General features: G+C 43.0%; 1 protein-coding gene across 2 annotated transcripts in view; it reads left to right on the forward strand.

Annotated features, from left to right (window-relative positions):
* Positions 1-16,923, forward strand: part of cux2b (cut-like homeobox 2b) — a 99,381-nt gene that overhangs the window by 49,763 nt on the left and 32,695 nt on the right. The gene's annotated exons all lie outside the window — the stretch shown is intronic.

The raw sequence follows: 16,923 nt of genomic DNA on the forward strand, positions 1-16,923 counted from the left end.
CCATCCATCCATCCATTCTTCCATCCATTCGCTTCCACTTATCCTTTTCAGGGTCGCTGGAGCCTATCCCAGCTGTCATGGGGCAAGGGACAGAGCACACCCTGGACAGGTCATCAGTTTGTCGCAGGGCTAACACACAAAGACAGACAACCATTCGCGCTCACATTCACTCCCGCATTCACTCCTATGGGCAGTTTAGATTAATCAATTAACCTATCCCCCTAACTGTGGGGATAGGTTAATTGAGTGGCCATTTTTAGTTCTTCCAAAATATCAACTTAAATAACGGATTTTTCACTTGTTGCCTGATAATATCTCAGACCTGAACGAGAACAGCGAGAGGTAAATAATCACTTCATTCACCAGCTTGTTTAGATTGAAGATATATATGTATGTACATTAGACGAATTTAGATCCTTTTTTTTTTGTACTTTAAATGTTTTTTTGGAACTGGGCTCTCTTGCAAATGAGACACTGGGTCTCAATGGGACTACCTGTATAAATAAAGGTTAAATAAAAAATAAAGTAAAATGTTCATGGATATTCAGTTGGCATTAGTTATACTTGTAGTTATTGATGGTGGTGATCAACAAATGACAAACACATTGCAGACAAACCAAAGTAACTGGAAAAACCAGCAATTGTTCTGCTGTTTTCTGAACTATATATAAAGGCTCACAAACTCAAATGTGTGTGTGTGTGTGTGTGTGTTTGTGTATCAGCGTGTGTATGTGTATATATTTGTGGGTGTGTGTCTTCTTCTGGAGAGACATGTGAAGGACAGCCGAAGGTGCGGCGAGATCCAGTGATGGGCTTGTTTTATTACATCTCATATTGAGACCAATCTCTGTCTGTTCACCCGAAGGACAGCCAGCTATTCCCTAACTAAATTAGCCAGCCGCTGTGGTGTGAGAGGGCCTCCACAGGCACACACACACAATCACAGAGGCAGGTACAGGCGGTCATGCAATATTGTGCATGGTTCTCCTCCCCCTCTACTCTCACGCAAACTTCCATACATATTTGCACGTCCTGTTGCTCGCGTTCCCTCTCTCACACTTACACACATGCTCACACACTCCCCTGGTGAAGGCAGTGGATGTGGGGTAATTGCAGTCATTGTGGTAGGTTGCGTGTGTGCCCCTGTCATGGAGGTCTGCAGACCTCCTTGTGGGACCAGGCAGCACAGATGCAGCTACCTTAAGTGTAGCAAACGCGTGGAGTTTAGCTTGAGCCGCACGGTTGCTGGAAGGGTGAACGTTGTCTTTATGCGCTCTTGTCCCTAATGAATGATCTTTTGTAGATTCAGTTACACACACACACACACACACACACACACACACACACACACACACACACACACACACACACATATATATATATATATTATATATTCACTCACAGTGGATGTTCTAATGAGGCAGAGCCTGAAATAGCAGTGGGGCTAGCACTGCAGAACTATGACATCCCATGTGAGAACTTGCCCAAATCACAGTGGCTGCAGCCGTGCGTCAGGTTTCTTTATTTATAACCCGTACGGTATTGTCCTACACTCTGAGCATATGGAGGATTATGTAACACTCAGCATCCAATAGATAACCACTAAAGTGAGGGCCTATATATAAAGCTCGCTGAAGACTTGTTTCTGAGGCTGCTTAAGATTGATTTGGCACTCCTGAACGTCTGCCTCACAATGATGTAACAAAAAGCATATTTTTCCTGGCTCTTTCTTTAATAGGTCGGTTCACTCAGGTAAAAAAGAAAAAAAGGAAGTATTTTGTCTATTAACTTTAGTGATTTTTATTTACACAGGTTTTCAAATATCTACAATGTTTTTGTTTTATTCTAAAGGCTCTAGGCACTTCTGATTTTTATATTCCATTAGGCACGCCATCAGGGAGACATCTAATCAAAACTCATTGTTCGACATGACCTCAGAAATATGGCCGGGTTCTAATGTCATTTCCACACATGCTGTGCGGCTCTGAAGTTTTCGAAACATTACCTCGCAGAGGTACCAGCGCAAATTTCTGACTCAGTCACGTAGGACAATAGCCCGTGTTTAACCTGCCAGCTCACTAGTTCACAGCCTGTGTGTGTGAAGCTAATAGTCTGGTGCATTCACTGCCTTTGAGTGGGCGTCGTGTGTGCTGCCTCCTGCACGCTCTGTCCAGGCTGGAGCGTTTTCTGTAGCGTGAACCCATCTGAAGTGCACTACTTCCTCTTGTGTGTTATGTGTAATAAAGGAAAATTGTGGTATTTTCTCCCAGCTTGATTTTTCTGAAATCGTTCAAAGCTGATGCGTGAAAACACGTCTGAAGAAGTACGTTGATGGATGTTGTGGGGAGTCCGGTGAGGAGAGGAGACAGAATACACTGAGAAAGCCGTAATCCATAACAAAAACTGTGGCATGTTATTCAAGATGCCTAGGGGTAAAAAAACAAACTATGTGCCCTCTACCATGGAAAATAGTGCAAGAGTGCCGAGGAAGACTAGTACTGTTTTAAAGGCAATGGGTGGGGGGGGGGGGGGGCTCATCAAGGTTGAGCTTATCTTTTGTTCATGTTTGCTGCACTTTGTATGAGGTTATTTGATCAATAAAAACTATTCATGGAATTATTTTTGAAAGTATCTTTGCTTTCCTCTTAGTATCTAAATGCTTTGCACAGTTGTCGGTTTGTGAGATTTGCTTCCACCCCTTCATACAATGGATGAGGAAGGAATTTCGTTGGTGGTCCTCAAAGCGAAGAAATATTAAAAAAGAAGCGATGTCCTTATTACTCAGGATAATCCAAGGACCTCACTCTTGTTATTTTTATTTCACATTCTTTTTATTGAGGAGAGGACAAAAAAAGTCGCTAAAATGAAAAAAAAACACTGGTAAGAAAACTGTTGAAACTGTGGCTCAGTGGTTTCCAACCTCGCGGTCAGGACTCCTGCAACGGGTTCATGGATGAATCCAAGAGGTCAGGGTTAGCAGATGCTCGCTAGAGTAAGTTAAACTTTCTAAATCTGTGATATTGGCTTCTTTCTTTTGAAATGCTGTATAGTTTTAGTTTAAAACTTAACATAAGTTTGATCAAACTGTCAAGCACTAATGCAAATGCTCCACGAGATTAAAGAGTCAAGTAGAAATTTTATCTGTCAAAAAGGTGTGAAACTGCAGAATTTTATTAAATGAAATACTACATTTCTTCAGCTATGCCTCACAAATGTACCTACTATTATATTGCAACCTAATGCCTTTAACAACATCTGTTGACTGATATCAGAATATCTGTTTATGTCATGTCCATAGTGTGCTGAACAACTTTCAAACTTCCATGGCACAAAAAAGGAGAACAACCAATAACAAAACAAAAGAATTAGTGTCGCTATCCGCTGGCAGCCAGATTGCTACTTGAAAGAGGAGTGTTAGAAAATCGGTGCATCCCTAAAAAAAAATCATAATTTTTGGTTAACTGACCTTTTAAGAAATATCAACTAATAAAATGTGACCGCTGTCATTTTGTCGATCGCTGCCGAGATCTGCTTTTGCAAACATCAGCTGTGCCGCTGTAGCCATCTCCTCTGATTAGTCCTCATTCACTCAAATAGAAACGCCACCTCACGCTTGTCACATTGTATATGAGTGATCAGGCAGAAAGCTGGTCATTACAATCATGACATCAAATGCCTGGCAGCGGAGGTCAATCAGTGTACATTAACCAAACAGAGCTCATTTGTTTTACAGCTTTTAGTGGCATGTTGGCACCAGCGTACATGAGCTTTAGGCTGGCATCCAGCGGGCACGAAGGGCCTCCCAGCAGAGCGGCAGTAAGATGGGTCTTGGCCAGCCCTCTAACGGAGGAATATGAAGGAGATAGAGTGTGGGGTGTTAATGTGCCCCCCCTCCTTTTCAAGCATTCAGCCACTCAGGTGATTTATGTAGCTGAAATTAACTACTTTCACATTTGGCATTCATAAATATCTAAAAGGTATACAATGATGGACAGGTAACTGCCAGAAAGATGCCTTTTTTTCCCTTTCTTTTTGACCCTCCACACTTTTTTGGTCTTTGACACGTCATTACATTTGTGTGTGAGTTGGTGCATAGACAAACACACAGGGAACCCAACCCCCACCTGGTCCTAATTATAGCAGATGAAGCCACATTTCAGTGGCACTCCGGTGATCTGTCATCGACAGGCCCTCACCAGTCTGGCTGGGAGTGATATCTCTCTGTAAAATATGTATGACATCAAAAAGCCTTAAAGGTTATTACAAATTAATAATGAGTAGTGGGCTGGGAGCAGTAAAAAATAGCCTTCCCTTGGTGTCGTGTTTAAATGTTTAATTTAACATGCTCCAGTATAAATGTGGACTGCCTCCCAGCAAGATGTGCAAAGGGCCCCGAGGCCTCGCCAGACTGCCGGAGGTCTGCGGTGTACAAACCCAGACTCCTACGCCGGACTAACGTGTATTAAAAGCGACATTCAGATTAGACTGATTCATGCAGATGTGAATGATCGCCCGTCTGGAGCCGTCAAGTGTTTTTGAAAAGGCGCCTCTTCATCTGCGCCTCTCTAAGAGCATACAGAATGAAAAAAAAAAAAAAAACACTAAAGGAAGTAGTTTTACTCGCATCAAGTGCAAATTCTCGGAAGACTCGGAGACACAGAAAAGCTCTTTCTGAGCGTTTCTCTGAAGCAAGTCGAATCATTGGCCCTGAACCCCCCTCACAGTAATGTCTGAAGACACTGTACAAAATTGCCTTATTTATGCCTGTAATGTAAGCTGTCTGTTCTACTGTCGCTCATTCTCTGTGGAACCAACGATGGTGGCAGCCGAGTCTGGAGTGAATTTGCCGGGCGACTACCTAGGAAACATCAACAGTCATTAATTATGTAAAAACTCCTCTCATAGTGGGAGCAGAAAAAAGCTGCATACAACTGCAGCGCCTGCTTCTATTAGACTCAATGTACTCTACAATGAGCCCTCGCTGCCTGGGGGCGTGGAAGGATTATCAGCCTACCACCACGACCCCCACACCGACACACACACGGGCTGTACAGTATGCTCACACTGGCACACTAAATGTGACGTTCCATTAAGTTCTGCACAAATGTATGCTTGTGTTTAGCTGCGGCAGAGAGGAGCACAAATCTCTGTGCTTGTCTCTCCTCCCTAGTCACCCCATCATTCACTCCTCTCCTTCGCAGGTCCTGTTTCTTTTCCCCGGCAATTGTCTACTTTCCGGCTTTTTCACTACAATGAATGAGATCGGCAAATCTGACAGGACAAATGATACGGCGTGTTTGTCAGGGAAGGCTGGGTGAAGGGGGCCGTTTGATTGTTGATAGTGCCGCCACCAACGTCGCTCTCGTTCTTCCTCTACTTGGAGCCAAATTAACCGCAGAGCCGTCCTACGTGGGGCCTACCTGAGATCTTCTTCCGAGCCCTTGCGATTGACAACGGCAGATTTATCAAGCAAATAATGGACCTAATTTCTGCACCATGTGTTTCCGATCCGTCTTCTGTCTGCAACAGACGCCGGATTGTTTGGCAGACTTCAAGCCATCTCCACGCCGTTCGCTCCTCTGTCAGCTGCGCTCTTCTAACCACGGTTCAAGGCTCATTCATCAGCGCTGTTCTTTTTAGCGGATGCGGCTTTGGCATGATGTTCCTCCATGCTGAAACAAAGGCAGCGCTGACACCTGTAATTAATTAGGCTATTATGCATTCCGCAATGATAATTGCCTCACTGGAAAGTCACCAGCCTTCTAAGAGGGAGAGAGAGGAGAGGTGGCTGGAGAGCGCTATCCATCATAGAGGAGCACTCGCACTCCCTCTTTCGCTGCCTCCCTCTCCTCTCGTGTCATGCTGTCTCACCTTGACTAGTGTAGGCAGGGCTAGAGAAACACTGTCAACATGTGTCTGGGGGGGCGAGATATGCAGCTGTGCCTCCCCCTTAACCAGAGCTGCTCCACCAGCGGCCTGCCAGGGTCCATCCACTCCAGGGCTTTGGCTCACATTGGCACAGTTACCTGTGACACCCCATCTGTTGTAGCTCTGTTCACTAGGGCAGTACAGTGCCGGGATAATGGGGGCACTTTATTGTTATAATTAGCCCTTACCTACACTTCTTCTCTCTTCTCTCCTCTTAACAGTTCTCCCAGCACAGAAATCTAGTCCAGGTGCACTCATTACTACTTTTCGCAGCCCTCCTTCTCAGCACATCAACTGGTGCCTTCATCTTACCCTCAGCACGCCCGCGCTCCCTCCCATCATGCCGTGATGGATACATTTTCAGGAGACACACTTTCCTCAAGGTTTAGGTCACTCGGTGCTTGAAACATTTGAAAGAGCAAACTCAAAGAAAATGACAACTCCCGTCTTTTGAACTACAAAGACGTTCAAAAAAGATTTGTTTTCTCTTCTCCGTTTGTCTCTCGTCGGCTCTTGACTTTGACTTTGCTGTGACTTTGAGGTGTTAGTACGGAGGCTGGTGCTTTTGAATTTTGTTGAGAGGGTGGGAAACACAGTGGTTCTACCGCCTGTTGATGATGACTGGGGGGGGGGTTACCCAGAAGGCACCTGCTGCCTAGCGGAGACAGCAGGCCCTTTGATCTCGGTTTAATGTCGTGCCATGTTCTCTGTCTCTCATGCAGCGACACGTGCCACGTCCGTCAGGATTACGTCAGCCCCACCTTGATCTGTAGAGGTTTGCTGTCTCTCTCTCTCTCTCTGTCTGGGTCATTATCAGCATACTACACTGGAGCATTGACCTGAAGTCTCTCTCCTCTTACACAGTATATGTAGATTTGCAGTTTTAGCCATGTTAGCTGCTGTAGAGAAAATGATGTTGGTGTATCCACCTTTAGGCTCCAACTGAAGTATCTTGCAACTATTAGATGCAAACCTTAAGTCTTCAAAGGATGACATGTGTCTTTATATCTAGCATGATTCTGAATTATTAATTTGGCAAATCTTATATATGATTGTATATAAAAGATTAATGTAGCCATCCTGAGGTTGTCCATTGGTTTTATTTTAAAGCCTTGAGTTTAATATTTTGGCTGTCGCCATCTTGGTTATTTGAACCAAGCAGGTGTAGAAGTAAGCCTGTTTGGGTGAGAGGAGTGCTAACACTAGCAAACCATACTAATAAGATGCGCTGACCCACTTGCATATGTGTTTCTGGGAGTTTTTCTGAAATTTGAAAAAAAAGGCACAAAAATAGGAAAAAACTAATGTTTGCAACTTGCTATTTGCTGCTAATTAAACAACGCAAAACTAAAATTAAACTAAAACAACGCAACTTTTGCAAATCACTCGTAAAACTAACTTCAACTATAAGCATTATTTGGGGATTGTGCTCACACAGTAGTTTGTTGCGTTCAATCAATCTGGCCCTATGTAGGCATATTGCCCAGACATGCATATGGACAAAAGTACTGGGCCACGGTACACCTACAGGAGCTGCGTGGATATAAAAACCCAAACCATGAAGCTCCCAGCAGACAGTTTCTGTGCTGATGTTAAAGCCAGAGGAGGGCTGGAGCCCTGCAGTTATTGAGTCAGTTGAGCGTTGGTGACTATGTGCCTCAGCACTCAGTGATGCCGCACTAAGTTTGCGTGGCCTGGCACTTTGTGGATGAGTTGCTGTCATTATTAAATGTTTGCACTTTGTATTAATACCATTTACAATTTAATGTGGAATTAACCCTTTAAGACCTACCATAGAACCAAGTCCGCCAGAGCTTATATTATATTTTTTACATGTTGTAGAGCCATTTTTGGGAGCATTTCAAGTTGCTATACATCAATACAACCATTACAGCCTAAATTTTAATAATATGCATGCATTAAGTGCATAGTAATTACATAAATTGCAAAAAAGATCAATAAACTACAAAAAAATTGAAAATCGTTTTTGTTTTTTTTAACATATATTTCTAGTTAGAGAAATTTAAGAGGCTTATCCCTCAAAACTGTAAATACAAAAAAGTTGCACAAAATAGTTTCCCACCACAGGAAATTTATTTTGAGTGTCTTCATAGTTTTATTTTTGAAATACACCAATTTCTATACACTGCAGGAAAAACGAAAATAAATATTATAATGCAAATTTGCAAAAAAGCAGCATATGCATCAAAATAAACTATTTCCAGCAGTGCAATATGAGTCCTAAGCATCCCAGAAACGACACAGAAAGTCATAAAGTCAAACATAACTTTTAAAAACACCAGTATAAGCTCATGAGGCCTTGATGGTAAAAAACTACATTTCCGCGAAAATGACGTCACTTCCGGTTTCGGGAAGGTCATGTGGGCATGCGATAGATCGTGCTGATGGACGTAGGAAGTGTTATGAACAGCTGATCGGATCGGCAAAGCGTGTTTCTGGAATATTATGTTTTTGTTGCTGCAAGTGCTTTTTATGCAGTTTTTGCAAAGCCATATGTGGAAGGAAACTGTGACCTAGGACAAGCTGACGGCATAAGATGTAAGTACAACTCCTCCGGTTTCATATGCAAAAAAAATTATTGCGCTAGCTCACGTGGTTGCAGTGCTACCAGGATTTAAAAATAGTTACACAAAACGGAGCGTGCCCGCTCTGACCGGTTTTAAAGGGTTAAACTGTAAATGGCTCATTAGAACGTCAATATGGGTAGGTGCTTGATATTATACACCTGTGGCAATAGGTGTGAAAAGACCTGTATTCAAAGAAAAAAGCTAATTATTACCGAGTAACATATATAAATGGTAGAATTTACTTAGAAAAACTGGAGCACAGATTTCTTGGATGGGCTGCTCTGTATAATTACCTGCACAGCAGGCTCTAATATTTGTCAGATAATTCCATTAAAAATGCTCCAAATGGCACCGAGAGAGTTGAGAGGTCAGGTGCAGTGGATTGAATTAGTGGATGTAAAGCCGAGCTGAGCTTCAGCCGCAGACACCTGTGTCAGCACACCTGTGTCAGCACACCTGTGTCAGCACACCTGTGTCAGCACACCTGTAAAAGTGGCCACACCTCAAATAATGCATAACTTTAAGCCTTAGAACAGGGGTGTCGAACTCCAGGCCTCGAGGGCCGATGTCCTGCAGGTTTTAGATAACACCCTGGGTCAACACACCTGAATCAAATGATCAGTTTATTACCAGGCTTCTGGAGAACTTCAAGATATGTTCAGGAGGTAATTTAGCCATTTAAATCATCTGTGTTGGATCAAGGACTCATCTAAAACCTGCAGGACACCGGCCCTCGAGGCCTGGAATTTGACACCTGTGCCTCAGAATAATTTAAATTGATTAGTTATTTTTTTAAAAAAAACCTTCATAACACAAATTTTTGCACTAGGATATAAACCTGTTTATTTTGTTTGTTTTTTCTGCTTTAAATTTGTTCCTTGTAACACTTAATTTTGGGGGGACTATTCAAGGAACTGCGGTAGTTCTGGCTTCAGTTTCAGTCCCTGAGTTAGAGCATTAAAACCTAGCAAAGCTTATTATATCTCATCATTCAGACATCGTTTTTTTTGTTAACTGCCATATAAAATATCTGTGGTAGTGAACGTGGTCAGTGCTAACATGTATGTTAATGTTAACAAGCCCCCAGCAAACAGTTTCTCTCACATTACGGTGAGCATGCTGACGTTAGGATATAGCTCAAAGCATGACTTCCTGTACAGGGTTGCCTGCTAAAGCCTACATGATACTCCATTGTGGACGCAGACTGTAGAAGCCCCGACAGCCAAGTAGTCATTCCTGCTATGCTTCTTCGATGTCCGCCAACTGGATCACATGCATAGTTGGTGCATTCTAATGTAAATTCTCTATTGATGAGTCTTTAAAAAAAGGCTGGCCTTCGAACATCTGCACAGACCCTTGAACTCCCTGTTTGATGGCTAAGTTTGCATCACTGAGACCCGAGTGCAGCTGAGCAGACTCACGGACACGGAAAGTATATAACCACAGCTTAATCCAGTAGCAGCTGTAAAATGCTATATGAAAACCTTTCTGCCTTCTTCTCCTCAGGTTAATAGGGTCTTGAAACCTATATTGGATTTTTTTCTGGTGTACACTTTATAAGGTCCTACTCTGCCTCCCTTCATTGTACCATTCAAATATCATTCAACTATTCCAATACAGTTGAGCCTCTCCCCTTGGGCTTACAGGCTACCATGAATGGTGTCAAATTTTCACATTGAATTTGTCATTGCTTTTGTTGCAGCATGTATTCACATGAGGAGCGGATAAGTGGTTCAGAAGAATATTGGTTTGGTCAGCTTTGGCCATTTATTTGGCTGAGACGGCAGCTCTGCAGTGGCTGAGTGGCGGCAGCGTCAGTCTTTTGTGAGCGCGGCGCATTGACTGACAGGCACCGCTGATTGGAATTGACGTGGCGACGAGATGTGTGTCAGTACTCTGACTGCTCATCTCACCGGGCACCCAGAGATGGCTGCAGCCACCGCCATGCTGCCACCACCGCTCCAAGATGGGTGTCACCATGATTAAATCTGCCCTCAAACACAGGCTAAATGAGAGCAACTTGATGTATATGTGTGTGTGTGTGTGTGTGTGTGTGTGTGTGTGTGTGTGTACGTGGGAGTGCATGTGTGGGTGTACACGGGTCCCTCAATGTCCAGACTGTATTGCAATAGTGTTTACCTCTGACTCTCTCCTCCACCCACTCATCAGTCACTCCTCACCAACTCATCTCTGTGCTCCCGCCTCTCCTGTGAACCTACTCTCAAAGCAAAACAACCGCCTGCAGTGACAGCTGCACAAGTGCTGGGCCTGCATGGCTAAGATCAGATCTCTTTCCTGCTTCTGAGGAGAAAATGATGATAGTTTTCTCTTTTTTTTTTTGCATTTGTTTTCGTTTTAACATACAGATCACATAAAAGAAACTGAAAGTAGATAACTCACAGGTTTCCTCCTTGAATTGTCTTTTACAATCGAAATTTTGCGGTGTTTCACAGAGGCATTCCTGTGACCAGTCAGTCATTAAAAAGTCATCTTGAAATTATTTTAACTCTTTTGACCTTTATTTAAGGCCTCCTTAATACTCAGCTATAAATTACCGAGTGAGATGCTGAATAATTTTGCTGGCTTTAAATGATGATTTACAGATGTAGGACCCACTGACCAGGAAATCCACACAGGTGCTGATGTCTGAAATAACAATTTGGCTGATGGATGATAACAATATTTTTTTTGTTTACCAGTTTTTGGTTATTTATTTATTTATTCATTTTTTTGGCGCTACGGAAACAAAGAAATTTTGCATTGAAGCCACTATGAGATACTTTATCAAAGTAATTTTACTCAGGACAGGTCAGAATGAATGTTGTTTATAGGGATGCACCGCTGGGTATCTCTATAAACAACATGCATAGCACAGATAATTATCAGCCACAGCCACGGGTAAATGTCACCTTATTTCCAGAGTGGTAGTCAACAAGTGCACCCCTAAAATAGTATTACCTGCAGACTGGGATAAGTCAGTCCACTAAAACCAATGTTTGGAAATGTAAAAAAAAATCAAACAATCACTGGGGGTTATATACTGAATATATGTTATAGAAATGTATCTCAGGAAAGAATAATATCGATCGTATTTTGGCTTATCTCCTGTCTCAGCTCCAAGGAGCAAATATTTGTCACATATCCAGCAGATTCTTCCGGAAATTCTGGTGACAAGTGGTGCTGTGGTGGTAGTGGGCTTCCCACTGTTTTGTTCTAATAAGCATGGAGCGGGACCGGGGTTGTTGTGACATCCTGTCAGCCTGTGGGCTGGACTGGAGCTCAGTGAGCAGCACAGTAGGATGGACTCCCTCTGATTGTGCGCTGACCTTTGCATCATGGGGAAGATGACAGGTAATTTAGAGGCCTCAGGGACTGTGGAACCATACATTTTCTGTCCCCAAACCACCCCCAGCGACGACCACATTCACCTTGAGATGGAGGCGGCGCATCCGTGAATACACACATGCACACACTAACTCAGAGAGAATGAAATGGCACGCTGCTCACACGGAGGCACAGATGCATATGCAGACATGCTCCAAGCATTCACACATTTATTTGCACACTCTCCGCGTTGACACCCGCCCAACACCCCCATCATTGTCGCACACTCTAATCACCTGCATCATCACAACCCATCCTCAAACAACCAAATCACAGGGGGTGGCAAACTGGTAAGGCAGAGGGGGGAAACGATGATTTAGTGTGATAATTGCATAATCACCAGTTGTGATAATTGTAATTGATGACTGCATAATTGCTAATTGCGCTCTTTATGGGAACCTCTCTTTTCTGTTGTCTCTCTGTCTCTCTCTCTCAGCATTGCTCAGTAGCCCTTCATGCTGCCTCCTCTACTTCATTCTTGACTTGTTCTCCTTTATTTATTCCTCTCTCTTCAGCACATGCTAGCTATTTCTCACATACACACATAGACACTCACTAGTGGGCACTGTAAGTATTCTCAAAGGCTTATCAGTAACTATTTCCCAGCAGCTTTGTCCCAGAGGCTGTGCTCTGCCCACTCCGCTGCTGCATGAAGAGTTATGGAGGAGCGTTAACAGGTTTCCTTTGTCTCTCTTTTGCTGCTCTGCCTCAGGCTTTATTCCTCTTTGGAAAATCAACCTGCGGCCAAGCCCATTCCCTTGGTAGCCATATCCTTAATCATGAAATGGGTGAAAACAAAGAAAGAAATGTGAGCCAAACCCAGGGTAAGAGCCATATCACACAGCCAAAAGAGGAGAAGTGATTTGGTAGTTATAGACCTACCTTGAGCTGCACCTGTTCTTACAGGTCCTGATTTTTGGCAAGCTGTTGTCATCCTGAGACCAACAACACGCTTCAGACCAAAAAAAAAAAAGAGAAGGATTAAGAAAAACAAGCTATCCGGTACTTAAGAGCAGTGTGAAGGTTTTTTCTCCACACTGCTGCTACAGCTTCACTAATATCATGATATTATAAAAGCACAAGTTTGGGCAGTGTGTGTGTGTGTGTGTGTGTGTTAACACAATGCCAAGGAGGAAAACATCAGTTTAAATAAGCAACTGTGGCTGCCATTCAAAATCTTGGAAGGGTTATAAGGCCATTTCCAGACAGGTTGCAGTCCTGGGCACCTGCAATGAGAGATGATTCACAAGTGCTAAACCTTCAAGGCAGATGCCAATCTTTACAGGAGTGAATGTTCCAGCAAATTCACCCCAAGATTAAACCGTGCAGTGCTGAGAGAAACTAAATAAACCCCAAACATTACATCTCACACTTACATCTCAGGCCTCGGTTAGCGTTTTAAAATTCATAACATTAAAATTAAAAAGAGGATGAACAATTACGGCTTTGTGCCTAGTAGTCGTAGCAGCTACTTTTGGCTGTTCCCTTAATCACAATTGGTGACCACAGCTGTAGCTCCCTGCATATCTGGCAGATTTTTATGCCAGCTTCACTTCCTGATGTGTCCCCCAAGAGATTTGTCTGCTCCCAGGATTGAATCGGGGTCTTTAACTTGTTAGGCAAATGCGTAAATCATACACTACGGAGCCACTTGCCAGGAGAAAGTCTCTTCTCACTAAAACAACATGGCATCATATCTTAGGTTTGTAAAGTTGCATTTGAACAAGCCATGATACTTCTGGAAAAATGTCCTTCGGACAAACGAGACCAAAGTGGAGATGTTCGGCTTTAATGCACAGTTCTAGGTTTGGTGAAAAGAACATGCAGAATATTAGCACAAAGAGCTCATACCAACTGCCAACCACAGTGGTGATGTGGTGATGATTTGGGCTTGTTTGGCAGCAAAGAAACTGGGCACCTTGCAGTCATTGAGTCCACCATGAACTTGTCTGTATACCAACATATTCTTGGGTCAAATGTAAGCCATCTGTCTGACAGATAGAGCTTGGCTGAAAGTAGGTTATGCAACAGGACAACAGTAGCAAAATAAAAGAATCAAGATGATCTCAATTCTCCACAGCATTTTATCGTTGGTAAAATTAAACAGAAAATGGTTCCTTCAAGCTCCAAAAAGTTGATTCTGTTTATCTGGATGTGGCGTTTTCAGTGGAGGAAACGTTTCGTCACTCATCCAAGTCTCAGCTGATTGCAGGTTTCCCCAATCTTATAAACAGTACATTTGCATAATGATTGAAACTAGCACCACTGATGAACAATGGGCTGTGAGGTCAGCTTTTTGATTAATATGCAAATTGTCATGACCATCGATCAACAACCATTTCTTATATAAGTTATTTCTGCTAAAGGTGATTCTACAAGCTACTAAATAATGGTTCTGTAGTTTTTCCACAATCTGCTTCTGCATGTTGGCTTAGTTTTTATTATATAAACAATGATGTGGTGTAATGTCAAATGAGCTGTTGTTCAAGTGAGTTTGCATATAAATAATTGTAAGATTTGGTACAGACATAGAATTTTTTGGTTTATGTCCTGGTGTGCACAACCATAGTATTAAGAAGGTTTTACTGTAAATTTAAGTTGAAAAGAATGTGATTCATATGGATATTTAAAGTGTAAGAGCAAAATATATATTTTTATTTAACAAAGCAGAATTTTTAGTTACATATTACGTTGGTGACATATCTGGCAGTTTAATATCTAAGCTAAAACTTGGGTAACAATGAAATTGCACGTTAGCAAGTTACAAAGCAAAGTTAAATCAGCAGCATAAACACAGATATTTGACTCAAACATAATTTTGAGTCAAATAAAATTTATTTCTATATTTAAAGGATGCTAGAAAAAGTTTGGGTTAGCTAACAAAGCAGAAACTTAAATGTATTATTCATGTTTATACTTCTAACATTTCTCAAATGTCCTAATGCATTCCTAAACATAGCAAGTTGTCCATAATACTGTTGTGTTTGTTGCTATCCAGGAGTTCAGGATAGTCTTGGACAGGTTTTTCTGGTAATATTTGCCTAGCTCACCTGTGCAAGCTAGTGTTTTCATGGTATAGCAATGCAAATGCAAGAAGCAATTCCACATTTTAGTGTCATCAAAGAGTAGTCAACGTAATAATACTGTAGTAGCAGACTGTGAACTAAAGCTGGCACTGGATCTTTGTGATGTCATCATAAACACTGATCGGCTGAGGTACTTGTGATCCCAGGGGTATCATACAAATGCTGGTCCCTGTGCACCAGCTCCATATGCTCATATCAGTTAGACTTGTGGCTCGAAAATCCCACGTGCTTGACTGGAAGTGGATTATCGTGGTCCTGAGGATGACTCTGTGATTATGCACAACACCTCAAAGTGCTTTGATGATAGGAAAGGCAGATTTGTGTGGGGGTGTCTTTACGCAGAGCGGACACTAACTTGAGAAGGCATCAGACGGGCGTGTGATTGATGTCTTTGCTAGCGTCTGTAGGCAGGTTAATGGTGTGATTGTGAAGGTAATCTTCGTGTTCTCTCATTAAAGGATGATGGAGGGCCAGCAGACCCTGGAAGATGGAGCCTTGGCTGGTGCCTTCACAAGGAACTCGGGCTTTTTACATATGCAGTTGGGAGTCTCATTTGATGTATATGCTTTGAGGAAGGCACGCCAGCCAGCAGACTGTCAGTGAAAAGTTGATGACTAGCTGTGGGATCAGCCACCCTGCTGTAGTGGCCATGTAGATGAGGTGTAAGCTCAGGTTGGTGATAGTTTGTCTTGGTGTCACAGAGTGGTGTTGTTGGTTTGCTCATTGTCACGCTGAAGAGAGGAGAAGGAGACTTTTTAGTTACTGCCTCAAAAACAAGCTCTGGGTCACCAAACTGCTCCTCCTCGAGAAGCAAGCATAAAAACAGTGTCTCATCATTGGGAATAAAGCCCGCCTCAGCTGAAGCAGCTCAGTTGTTGATGTACTCATAAGCAAAAGATAAAGCCGGAACGTTATTTATGGTGCCATTGAGCTTCACGCATTTTCACTGTTTGTGCACCAACATGCCAACATTAATGTCATGTTCCAAAGGGACAGGGAGACGGGTGACTGGGGGAGGAGGGGGGCAAATGGAGGGTGGTAGGAGGGTTAAATATGGGTAGAGCTGAGTGAAACAGAACAGCATAGTGTAGCAGGCAGCTGACTGAGAGCGGCAGACTATTGCATCTGTATTGATTGGGCTCCAGCCTTTTCCATTTTCCATGAACTCCTCGGAGCTGCTCCAAGTGGGAGTGATGGGGGGGATTTGCCTGATCTTTATGATATTTCTTTAAACATGATGCTGTCGTTATGCCTCCCTGGGGAAGACACCAGCCATTTCCAGTAAATCAAAGGCTCTGCGTCCCTCGCTGTTTTCCACACACCTTATTTATAACCCCACTAAACCGCCCCCAACACATTGCCACCATTCTCATAAGTGTTTTCTGCCTTTGCAAAATGAATGTTTTTTCTTTTTTTTTCCTTCGAGTGCAGCCGTACTGATGAGGAGGGGCCCCGGCTTAGCCATACTGCACACTTGACCCACTGTTGTGGAGATGAAGCGCCTTGAGGCGACTTTTGTTGTGATTTGGCGCTATATAAATAAAATTGAATTGAATTGAATTGAATTGAATTGAGTCCATTGAGCCAATTCGAGTCTGTAATCAACAGTGACAGAAATGACATGGACAATAGATGACAATAATTTGAATTCTATCTGCTTTTGGAGTGGGGGGCCATTTGAACAAGCCTGATCTGATTTAGTGTTGCATGAGGACATGGAGAGGCAGATTCTAACTTACGAAAACAGGCCTGAGGTCTTAGCGGGAGCTGGGAGCAGAGTAACCCACATACCCACTAGTGCAGGTGCCCTCTCCATGGGGCCAGGTGGTAGCTAATTCACTTTCTTTGTCCCTCCTAATGAATCGTTAATTGGTTTGCATCACCCGCAGCGCCAAGGATAGCAGGTGCTGAGTGCTGCTGGTGATGGAGGCCACTGG

Source organism: Perissodus microlepis, chromosome 12 (genome assembly GCF_051167445.1).
Source record: "Perissodus microlepis isolate ML-2025 ecotype Zambia chromosome 12, ASM5116744v1, whole genome shotgun sequence".
NCBI lineage: Eukaryota > Metazoa > Chordata > Actinopteri > Cichliformes > Cichlidae > Perissodus > Perissodus microlepis.